Raw genomic sequence first — 12,556 nt, forward strand, 5'->3', positions numbered from 1 at the left:
GGAGCAGATGAAGGGGGAGGAGGAGACAGTGGAGCACAGCCTGGCCCACCAGGCCGTGAGAGCCAGTCCACAGAGAGGACAATATGGCTGGCCCCACTATGAGACATAATGCCCCTTAGTGACCAATGGCGCTACAGGGGACAGCACCGGAGACACAGTGTGGGAATTGCATCTGACCTGATCCCACCACACCGAAGCAAAGCACTGGGGGAGTGCAGCGGAACAGCAAGAGAATGGAGCCGCAAGGTCCCCAGGGAATGCTGAAAGTGGACTTTGGGGTCAGGGCGTGGTGCCCCAACAGACTGGACTGGAAAGCACTCCTAAAGGCCAACAAACGATCCTTGAACTAACTACAAGCTTTTCTTTCTTGATGTGTTTTGTTTGGTTCTTTGTCAGTGGTTTGTTGTTGCTGTTTTGTTGTCTGGTTGTATACTGTTGCTTTGTTTTCCTCTGTCTTGTTTTTGTGTATGTTATTATCTCCACAGGTCTGTCTAAATAAGACAGTCTGGATGAACTATCTGGTGGAAAAACAATGGGACTGACAGTTCCGGGGGAACTTGGGATGGGGGGGGGGGGTAAGGAAGTGGTGTTAACAAACCCAGGGACAAGGGAACAACATGGGATCCAAATTGGTGGCGAGGGGGGAGTGGCAGGATTGGTAGGGAATGATCAAGGGTAAGGTTACATAAAGAAGAGGTATAGCTGTAACCCAGGTGGGGACAGAGCATGATAGTGGGGCAGGAGGAAAGTCAAGGGAAATAAAGAAAAGAGCTATGAGACAAAGGGCATTTATAGAGGTCTAGACAAAGACGTACATGCAAATATATATATATATATGAGGGTGGGGAAATAGATCTATGTGTCTATAGTTATAGGTTTAGTATTAAGGTGGCGGAAGGACCTTGGGCCTCTACTCAAGCACTCCCTCAATGCATGAAAATACTTTCTTCTATTAAATTTGCATTCTATGATGCTCACCCTCCTGACACAACTGCTGAAGCCAAAATGGGTAAACAAGTAAATGTGGTGAAGAAAGCTGATGGTACCCGGCTATCAAAAGGGATAGTGTCAAAAAAAAAAGAAAGAGATAATGTCTGGGGTCTTAAAGGCTTGAAGATAAACAGGCGGCCATCTAGCTCAGAAGCAACAAAGCCCACATGGAAGAACACCTGTGTGATCGAGTGGTCCCGAAGGGATCAGTTATCAGGCATCAAAGAACAAAAAATCATATCATTGGCTGCACACCTCCATGATACGATCGCCGAGGACAAACAGTTGCATAAGCAAATGTGGCGAAGAAAGCTGATGGTGCCCGGCTATCAAAAGAGATAGTGTCTGGGGTCTTAAAGGCTTGAAGGTGAACAAGCGGCCATCTTGCTCAGAAGCAACAAAGTCCACATGGAAGAAGCACACCAGCCTGTGCGATCTTGAGGTGCCAAAGGGATCAGGGATAAGGTATCATCAAAAAAAAAAAAACATCTTACCATAGTGAATGAAGGGGGAAGTGCAGAGTGGAGACCCAAAGCCCATTTGTCGGCAACTGGAGACCCCCTCACAGAAGGGTCTAGGGGAGGAGATGAGTTAGTCAGGGTGTGATGTAGCACCAATGAAGAATACAGCTTTCCCCCAGATCCTGGATGCTTCCTCCCCCACAACTACCATGATATGAATTCTACCTTGCAAGTCTGGATAGAGCAGAAGTTGTACACTGCTGCATATAGGAGCTGGAGGCATGGGAATCCAGGGTGGATGATACCTTCAGAACCAGGGGGTGAGGGGCAATACTGGGAGAGTAGAGGGTGAGTGGTTTGGAAAGGGAGAACTGATTACAAGGATCTGCATGTGACCTCCTCACTGGGGGATGGACAACAGAGAAGGGGGTGAAGGGAGACGCTGGATAGGGCAAGATATAACAAAATAATAATCTATAAATTATCAAGGGCTCATGAGGGAGGGGGGAGCGGGGAGGGAGGGGGAAAGAGGACCTGATGCAAAGGGCTTAAGTGGAGAGCAACTGCTTTGAAAATGATTAGGGCAAAGAATGTACTGATGTGCTTTATACAATTGATGTATGAATATGTATGGATTGTGATAAGAGTTGTATGAGCCCCTACTAAAATGATTTTTAAAATAATAATAATTTATGAATTATCAAGGATTTGTGAGGGAAGGGGCAAAAAGAGGAACTGATACCAAGGGCTCAAGTAGAAAAAAATGTTTTGAAAGGGATGATGGCAACATATGTATAAATGTGCTTGACACAATGGATGTATGGATTGTTGTAAGAACTGTAAGAGGCCCCAATAAAATTATTTTTTTAAAGTTGTACTGCTTCAAAAATCCTATATGAGTCAAAATCAACCAGGTAGCAATAGACTTTTTACATTAATTTTGCTTCCTGAGAATTTGCTAAGCTCATTTTTATTACCCTAGGAAATTTTTGTAACTGCCAAGGTCATAGGGAGGTGCAGGATGTTGGGGTCACACTGAGTGGCACTGTCAGAGAAAGTTTCTATAAAATTTTGTGCAGTGTTTTAGAAGAAATTTATTGTTTTTAATTAAAATATCTCTGTAGTTATGAACATTTTTCATAAGCCCAGCTACAAAGTTAAAACTCTATGCAAATTTCTATTTTGACCCTCCTAATGTGCTCTAGTGGTGACGAACAGGGCTGTTAACTGAAAGGTTGTTAGTTCAAAACCACCTGTGGGTGAAAGATGGGCTTACTACTCCCATAAAGAGTCACAGTCACAGAGACTCACAGGAATGGTTCTGTCATGTGCTGCAGGGCCTCTGTGAGTCGGCATCGCCTCAATGGCAGTGTGTTGAGGTGTGGTAATGTGCTCTACCACCACTTGATCTGTCCGTTTGTCAGACTGTTTGGGCTTGAGTGGTATTCTCATACTGGAACAAATGACCAGTACTTCAAATGCCAGCAGGGTCACCCAAAGTGAATGGGTTTCAGCAGAGATTCCAGACTAAGAACAAACTATGAAGAAGAAAGAGGCACTCTCCTTTGGAGGAACTGGCCACTGAAAACCTTATCGATAGCAGTGGAACATTGTCAGCTACTGAAAATGTCATGAATAGCAGAACCTTGTCCAATACAGGGAAGGAAGATGAGTCCCTCGATATAGAAGGCATGCTTCTCAAAGCAGAGTGAATCTTATTAATGATGTGAATGAAATAAGCCTTCAGGACCTTCATTTGCTGAGGGGCCAGGACTCAAATGAAAAAAAAAAAAACCAGCTGCAAACATCTACTAATAATTGGAATTTGAATGTATCATGTAAGAGTTAAAAAAATGGAAGTCATCAAAATGGAAATGACATGCATAAAGATAAATATCTTAGGAATTAGTGAGCTGAAATGGACTGGTATTGATCATTATGAAACAGACAATCACATGGTTTATTATGCCAGAAATGACAAGTTCTAGAGGAATGACATCACTTTTATCATCAAGAACACTTCAGAATTTATGTTGAGGTATAATGCTGTCTGTGTTAGGATAATATCTATTTACACACAAAGAAATTCAGCCAATGAAAGTATTATTCAAACCTATGAAACAACTCCAAAAGTGAGTGATTAAAAAAAAGAATTCCACTAAGAAATTGATCAAACATGTGATCAAGATGCCTTGCTAATGACTGGTGGTTGGAATGCAAGAGTTAGAAACAAATAGGAAAGGGCAGTATTTGGAAATATCGACTTGGTGATAGAAGCTATGCTGGAGATCCCATGATAGAATTTTGCAAGCCCAATGCTGTCTTTATCACAAATACCATTTTTCAACAACATGCACAGTGACTATACATGTGGACTTCTCCCGATGGAATACACAGAAATCAAATTGACTGTGAAAAGAGACAATGAAGAAGCTCAGTATCGGCAGCCAAATGAACCCAGGGTTGACTGTTGAACTGATTTTCACTTGCTCAAATGTAAATTCAAGTTGAAGTTAAGAAAATTTAAAACACGTCCATGAGAGTCAAAATATGACTTTGAATATACCCACTTGAACTTTGATAGCACCTCAAGAATAGATTTGACTCATTGAACACTGATGAAAGAAGACCAGGTGAGGGGTGGGATGACAGCAAAAACATCATACAAGGGAAAAGCAAAGGGTCACTAAAAAGACTAGAACGATCTCACAGGCTGGTGTGCTTCTTCCATGTGGGCTTTGTTGTTTCTCGGTTAAATGGCCCCTTGTCTATCTTCCAGCCTATAGGACCCCAGATTCTATATATTTTGACAGCCAGGCACCATCAGCTTTCTTCACCCGCTTTGTCTTCAGCGTTCATGTCAGGGTAGGCTGGTGTGTTTCTTCCATGTGGGCTTTGTTGTTTCTTAGCTAGATGGCTGCCTGTTTATCTTTAAGCCTTTAAGATCCCAGGTGCTATATCATGTATCAGGCATTAAAAAAATCATAGCATTGTGAATGAGGGGGAGTGCGGAGTGGGGACCAGGGCCCACCTGTGGGAAACTGGACAACCCCTTGCAGAAGGGCTGTGGGGAGGAGATGAGCCAGAGGGTGCAATGTAGCAATGATGAAATATACAACTTTCCTCTAGTTCTTGAATGCTTACTCCCCCTCCCCCTCACTATCATGATCCCAAGTCTGTCTACCTTACATATCCGGCTGGACCGGAGGATGTACTGGCACAGATAGAAACTGGAAATACAGGAAATCCAAAACAGATGATATCTTCAGGACCAATGGTGAGCGGGGCAATATCTATCAGGAGGGTGGAGGGAAGGTGAGGGAGAAAGGGGGAACAGATTTCAAGGTCTACATATAACCTCCTCCATGGGGGATGGACAGTGGAGAAGTGGGTGAGGGAGACATTGGATGATGTAAGATACGACAAAATAATAATTTATAAATTATCAAGGGCCGGGGGGAGGGGGAGCGGGGAGGGAGGGGGAAAAGTGAGGAGCTGATACCAAGGGCTCAAGTAGAAAGCAGGTGTTTTGAGAATAATGATGGCAACATATGTACAAATGTGCTGACACGATTGATGTATGTATGGATTGTGATAAGAGTTGTATGAGCCCCTAATAAAATGATAAAAAAGACAAGAAAGAAAGAAAAGATCAAAATCAGTGGCAGAAGAGAGTGTGAAACTCGCTCATAATTATAGAGTAGCTGAAGCAAATGGAAGAAATAATGAAGTCAAGAGTTGAACAGAAAATTTCAAAAGACAGCTCAAGAAGACAAAGTAAAATATTATTATGTAATGTGCAAAGATCTAGAGTTATAAAACCAAAAAGGAAGAGTATGCTCAGCAAATCTTAAAAGAACTGAGGAAAAATTTAAGCCTCCAGGTGCAACATTGAAAGATTTTATAAGCCAAATATTGAATGATACAAAGATACACAGAATGACTGCACCAAAAAGAACTGACAGGCATTCAACCATTTCAAGAGGTAGCATATGGAGCAAGAACCAAGGTGCTGGAGGAAGAAGTCCAAGCTTCCCTGAAAGCATTAGCCCAAAAGAAGGCTCCAGGAATTGAAAGAACACTGATTATAACGCTTTAACAAACCAATGAAGCATTGGCAGCATTCACTTACCTCCGCCAAGAAATTTGGGGAATAGCTACCTGGCCAACTGACCAGACGAGTTCCCTAGTTGTGCTCATTTCAAAGAAAGGTTACCCAACACCTGCAGAAATTCTCAAATTAGATTAGTAGCATATGCAAATAAAATGTTGTTCAAGATCATTCAACAATGGTTGCAGTAGTACATTGATAGAAACTCAAGCCAGTTTTAGAAGAGGACACGGCACAGGTAAATCATTACTAATGGCAGTTGCACCTTGGCGGAAAGCAGAGAGCACCAGAAAGATCTTTACTTGTATATTATTGGCTATGCAAAATCATTCAACTGTGTGAATCATAACAAAGTTTAGATGACATGGAGAAGAATGGGAATTCCAGAACATCATTGTTCTGGGATATACAACGTGCAGCTAGACCAAGAGGCGATTGTTCAAACAGAATAAGGGAATGCAGCATTGTTTAACATTAGGAATGTGTGCATAAACGTCTATACCCAGTCTGTATTCTAAGTCAATAATCCGAAGTTGGGCTATATGGAAAAGCATGCGGCATCAGATTGGAGGAAGACTTATGTATAACCTGTGGTGTGCAACATACTGGATGAAAATGAGGAGGACTTGAAGCACGTACTGATGAAGATCAAGGACTGCAGCCTTCAATAAAGATTGCAACTCAATAGAACGAAAATCCTCACCACTAGACCAATTGGCAACATCATGATAAATGAGAAAAGACTGAAGTTGTCATCTTGCTTGGTACTGTACCTAAAATATCAACCATGGTATTTTCTTTTTCTTTTTTAATCATTTTATCAGGGGCTCATACAGCTCTTATCACAATCTATACATGCATCTGTTGTGTCATCATTTTCTTTCTACTTGAGCCCTTGGAATTAGCTCTTTGTTTCTTCCCTCCCTCCCTCATGAATCCTTGATAATTTGTAAATTATTATTATTTTTTCATGTCTTACACTGACCAATTCTCCCTTCACCTGCTTTTCTGTTGTCCGTCCCCGTGGCAGGGGTTATATGTACATCATTGTGATTGGTTCCCCCTTTCACCCCCCACCTTCCCCTTGCCCTCCTGGTATGGCTACTCTCATTATTGGTCCTGAGGGGTTTATCTGTCCTGGATTCCCTGTGTTTCCAGCTCTGATCTGTACCATTGTACATCCTCTGGTTGAGCCAGATTTGTAAGGTAGAACAGGGGTCATGCTAGTGGGGTGGGGGTGGGGAGAGCATTAAAGAACTAGAGGAAAGTTGTATGTTTCGTTGGTGCTATACTGCACCCTGACTGGCTCGTCTCTTCCTTGTGACTCTTCTGTAAGGGAGTGTCCAACAACCATGGTATTTTCAATTTCCTTATATGCCTGTAAAAGTTAGACACATAAGTTAGACACTGAATAAGGAAGACTAGAAAGATGGATGGATGTGAATTGGGTGCTGATGAGGAATATTGAGAGTACCATGGATTATCAAAAGAACAAATAAACCTGTCTTGGCAGTACAGCCGGAACGCTCTTTAGAAGAACGGATCGGAGGCCTTTACCGCACATACTATGGACATGTTATCGGGAGGCACCAGTGAAAAAGATGGTGAAAAAGAGAGGAAGGCCCTCAAAGAGGTGGATTGACACCGAGCTGACACGGGGCAACAGCAATGGGCTCAAGCACCACAATTGTGAGCAGAGCCAGTGTTTCATTCTGTTGTATGTGAGTGGAAACCAACTCAAAGGCACTGCACCTGATAGCTGCAACAATGGTCTACGAAGGAGCCCGAGTGGGGATGAGAGCTAACATGGGGCTGTTAATTGCAATGTCTGTGGTTGGAGCCCTCTGTGGGAGAAGACATGAAGCTGCCTGCTCTCATGAAGATTTACCATCCTGGAAACTCAAAGCGGCATTGTACTCCATGCTATAGGGTCCCTGTGAGTTAGAATCCCCTCCCTGGCAGTGTTTCAGTTCTGGGTTCTTTTTCAGGAGGGGCAGGGTTAATGTGCTCTAGTCTGGGCTGTCATTATTAGCTAATTAGAAGGGCATTTTGAATCCCATGGTTTCATTTGCATGTGCTATAAGCACACACTTTAGTCTTCCCTAAATGCTGCTGTGGTAAGTAGTGTTTGTGAAGCTATATAAATAACTCTTGAGAATGAAGTCGTAATTAGTGGAAAAGAAAGGGAAAACCAAAAGCTGTCTTCCATTCTGTTACTAATAATGTTGCAACCGATCATGTAATTCCTTGTAGAAAGGTTTTACCAAGTAATTCTATTGTTCATCTTCACATACCCTAAGAGATACTGTGTTTATGGTATGCTATTTACAAGCATATGTAACACACATTCTGTGTCTAACACTGATCGTAGACATTACGAAGGATTCTGTGTGACCTGATACTGGAGGAGGTCTATAAGGTGAAGTTAGTGGGTGGTTTGATGTCGTAAATTACTGCACTGGTGACACTAATCTTAGTGACACCACTTGTACGTGTCTTTGGGTTTTCTGTGTAGCCCATCGTATTATCTGTCAATGTAGACAGCCCCTCCCACCTATCAATATGGCCGTCATTTCTTTCACTTGCCTTATTGTACTGACTGGTGGGGAGTGGGAGGGTGATCACAGAGATCTTTGTTCTCAATCTTAACAGAGCGCATGTTGGCCATGAGACTCAATGCTAACAGTAGTTTTTGTTCTTTTTATTCTTGTGTTTGTAGATGTTCTTTATAAAGTTAAGACATTACCTTCTATTTCTTGGTTGCTAAGAGTATTATCCTGAAAAGATGTTGAATGTTGTCAAATGCTACTTTGTCATCTATTAATTTGATTGTATTTTCCCCTTTATTCTGTTAGTAGGATGAATTTCAGGGATTTATTTTTGAATGTTGGATCCTCCTTGCTTTCGTGGAATTTCACTTGATTATGATATACTAGTCTTTTATATATTGCTGGATTAAATTTGTTTATATCTTATTGAGGATTTTGTTTTCTTCATGGTAAAAAAATTGGTCTGTATTTTTCTTTTTTTATAATACCGTTGTCTGACTTTGTTCTCAGGGTAAGATCGGTCTCATAAAACAAGTTTTGAAGTGTGTTATGCTCTTCCATTTTCTCAAAGATATTTATAGAATTCTTGGGGAATAGGCGCTGTGGGGAAACAGCGCCATAGACTGGAGAACAACTAGGGAATAAAAAACAATAACGAGGTGGATCTAGGAGCGCGGACGCAGCAGCAATCTAGCTGAGAGGAAGCACAATGAGGCAGAAGTAGAGCGAGCATGGTGGTGGGCCAGAGGAGGTTAAGGGGACACAGAGGATTGATCTAGGGATCAAAGCTATGGACAGAGGTATAAGCATGGGGGTAGCCATATGTAATTATATTAATCCATAAAAATAGATGTACTGGCCTATGTACATATATTTATTTGGCAATACACTGAGGTGGTGGACAGACTTTGGGCCTCTGCTTACACCCTCCCTCAATACAAGAACATGTTGTTCTAACAAATTGGCAATCTCAGTGGCTCACCTTCCCGACACAACTTCTGAAGACAAAATTGGTGTATAAGCAAATGTGGTGAAGAAGGCAGCTGGTGTCCGGCTACTAAAAGATATAGCATCTGGAGTCTTAAAAGCTTGAAGTAAAACAAATGACCATCCAGCAGAGAAACAACAAGCCCATGTGGAAGAAGCACAACAACCTGCAAGAGCATGAGGTGTCATCGGGACCAGGTGACAGGCATCAGAAGACCCTTCACAATCCAACAAACAAAACCGTATGGTTAAGAATGAGGGAAATCAGAGCAGAGACCCAAAGTCCATCTGTAGACAATGGAAAATCCCCCACTGAGGGGTCACAGGGAAGGGATGAGTCAACCAGTGTTCAGTGAAGCACCGATGAAACACACAATAATCCTCTGGTTCCTTGAGGCTTCCTCACCCCCCACCACCATGACCCCGGTGCTGCCTCTCACTTCGGACTAGACTGGAGCACGTACAGAGCCTTAGATAAGAGATAAGAGCTCACGACACACGAGCAGGAGCAGGAATGGGAAGAGAGATACAAGATGGGAAGAGTGATGGGGTGGAGGAAGGGAAGAAGGGGGAAACAATGACAATGATCAACACACAACTACACACACCCCTCCAGGGAAAAGCACAACAGAAACCATGGGGAAAGGGAGACAGTGGATGGTGTGAGACATGAAAATAATAATTTATAACCTATCAAGGGGTCACGAGGTTGAGGGGGGTAAGGGAAGACGAGCAGCTGACACCAAGGGCTTAACAGACTGTCTAGAAAAGAATGATGGCAACATATATACAAATATGTCTGATACAATTAATGTATGGATTGTAATAAACATTTTAAGAGCTCTCAATAAAATGATGTCTTAAAAAATTTATACAGGAAAAAAATTCTATTATTTTTTCCTTTAAAAATTTTTAGTGTTCGCTAGTGAACTAATTTAGCAATGCACTTTTTAATCATTGGAAGGTTTCCATGGTAGGCAGAGTTGACTTAGAAACAAATCCACTGACACTCATATATGTATAAGAAAGGGCTTTATATCAAGAAGTAATTATACATCAAGAGAGCACCCCAGCCCCTTCCAACTCAAGTTCATAAGTCCAATACTAGTCCATAAGTCCCTCCTCAGACTCGATGCAGCTCCATGCAATGATGCAGAATGTAGATGATCACAGTGCATGCAGGGTCTTGTGGATCCGAGGTCGGTGAAAACATGGTCAGGTCCCAGCAGATCTCCAGGTGGCCAGCAAGCAGGAAGATGAAGTGGAAGCTAGAGAGGGGAGGCATGCCACACTCACAAGGAGACAGCATCAGGTTGTGACCTGATTGACAGGCCTGACTCCACCCCCAGCCAGGAATGTCCAGTTGACAAAATCATCTAACTACCACAGTTCCTAACTACAAATGCAATTTGTTTAAAATAACCTAAGACTCTTCGTGCTATTTTCTTCTTCTAGAGTGGGTTTTGGTAATTTGTATCTTCCAAGACTTTCTATTTTATCTAAGCGGTTGAATTTCTGGGCTTACTTATTCATAATACTCGCTTACTATTCTTTTTAAATCAGTACTATACATAGATGACATGTCCTCTTTCATCCCAACTAGTTGAAGTTGATAACTTGTGCCTTTTTAAAAATGGCTTGATCACAGTGTCAAGAACTGTGAAAGATTTGCAATTTGACCTTAACTGCAAGCTAAGGAGCTAGCCTGCCACCATTCTGGGGAGGCTGGTGGAAGACACAAGATGAAGTTCAGTTGATTACACCCAGCAGTGACAGCATTTGCTCCTGTTCTCTGGGCACAAGTTCCCACAGGACAACACGAGGAGGACTGATGCAGCCGGAGTAGATGACACCTGAGGACGCCGTGGGTTGCAGTCCATGAGAGGAGCACTGGACTTGCAAACCCAGACCCACTGCCATCGAGCAGGTTCCAGCCCCGTGACCCTGAGGACGGAGTCAACTACTGGTGGAGTTCCCGAGGTTGGTCTTTATGAAAGTAGCTTGTCTCATTTTTCTCCCTTGGAGCGAGGACTGTGACTGGGGGGTGAATTTGAACTGCTGACCTTCCAGGTAGCAGTCCAACGCTTCCTGCACTCTACCACCTGGGTCCCTACACGAAGCTCAGGGCACCAGAATCTTTCATGTTGAGCAGTACGCATGCCTGCCTTTTGCTCTGGAAGAAGACATTATACCCCAAGACTACTGTTCGTTATGTAACTATGTTTGAGAAAATTGTCCAGAATGAGAAGTGTATTTCTCTGGAGTTTTTAAGGTAACTTTTGATTCTTCCAGATCACTCACAGGAGGAAGGCTTGAGGTGAGAAATGGACCGAGTGCCCGCTGTCTGTGCTCCAGGGAACTTTCCAGGCGATGCCATCAAATAAAGCCCTCGCATCTGTGCGGAAACCCGGAATGCTGTGCAGTGCTGCTGCGCCAGTGTCAGTTCTTTCATTCCGTTATCATCACGCAGGTGCCTGGAGCTTTCAAAGAACAAAAGCCATGATGTTCTAGAGGAACATAAACTAACAGCAATAGTCCAGAGATCGCATCTGATGACTTTAGGGCCGTAGTTCATATTCAGACTGTTCCCATTTGTACCCCTTGAGGGCAGTGGGTGGGGGTGGTACAATGCATTGTGAACTGACTTGGAAGAAAAAGAACTTTATTGTTCCATTAACAAATTACATACGCACATACATAAAAGTACCGAGGAAGGGTGATTGACAGGAGCATTTTTCATACAAGATTAGATTAAGACTTCACTGGTGGCATGAGTGAAGTCATCGCAGGCTACGCATTACGCTGCTACCACACGGTAAACAACTCAACGCCCCAACCACCCAAGCAAGAAAGACGAGGCGTCTCTTCCCATAAAGATGTACTGAATCCCTAAGGGGCAGTTTTGCTGTCTTAAAGGGTCACTGTGACAGAATTGACTCCGTGGCAGTTGGAACGGGGTGGGTGGACTACAAATCTGGTCCAATGTCAACTGGTCTTAAGGAAACCTAGAATCGAGCTTTGATTCCAGGAGGAAATAGCCCGAGCCTGCAGGACTACCTGCCAGTTCTGTGATTTTATACAAGTTAGTTGACCTCTCAGCTTCCTTCCACTTTCCTCAGCTATTCCAGTGGGAGACTATGAGTTATGTTTAAGTGTTGGGATTTAGTGCCTCACCCGGTCGCTAATCCATTAATGCTACGTGAATAGGAATAAAAATTAAGAACAACTTCTAAAAGACAGTAAACGCGTGCGTCTTAAAAATGTCCTTGGAGAGCGTTTCTCCCAAACGTACTTGTTTTCTAGACTGAACACAGCAAATGGATTTCCTGCCACGTTGTCACCTGAGGCAGAAGCACACCTCTTCCCATTCAATAACTGTTTCCTTACTTTAAAAGCCAATGAAATTAGATTAGCCCGAATGATTTTGCGGGGAAGGATCTGACTGGAACAATACATAA

The 12,556-nt window shown here is 42.9% G+C and overlaps 1 long non-coding RNA gene across 3 annotated transcripts in view; it reads right to left on the reverse strand.

Annotated features, from left to right (window-relative positions):
• Positions 1 to 10,214: 10,214 nt before the first annotated feature.
• LOC142445307 (uncharacterized) overlaps positions 10,215 to 12,556 on the reverse strand; it is a 46,311-nt gene continuing 43,969 nt past the window's right edge. For all 3 annotated transcript variants that reach the window (XR_012784007.1, XR_012784009.1, XR_012784006.1), the window contains one exon: positions 10,215 to 11,578. This is a non-coding gene — a long non-coding RNA (uncharacterized LOC142445307). The remainder of the gene's footprint in view (positions 11,579 to 12,556) is intronic.

The sequence above is a fragment of the Tenrec ecaudatus genome, chromosome 4 (assembly GCF_050624435.1).
Source record: "Tenrec ecaudatus isolate mTenEca1 chromosome 4, mTenEca1.hap1, whole genome shotgun sequence".
Classification (NCBI taxonomy): Eukaryota; Metazoa; Chordata; class Mammalia; order Afrosoricida; family Tenrecidae; genus Tenrec; species Tenrec ecaudatus.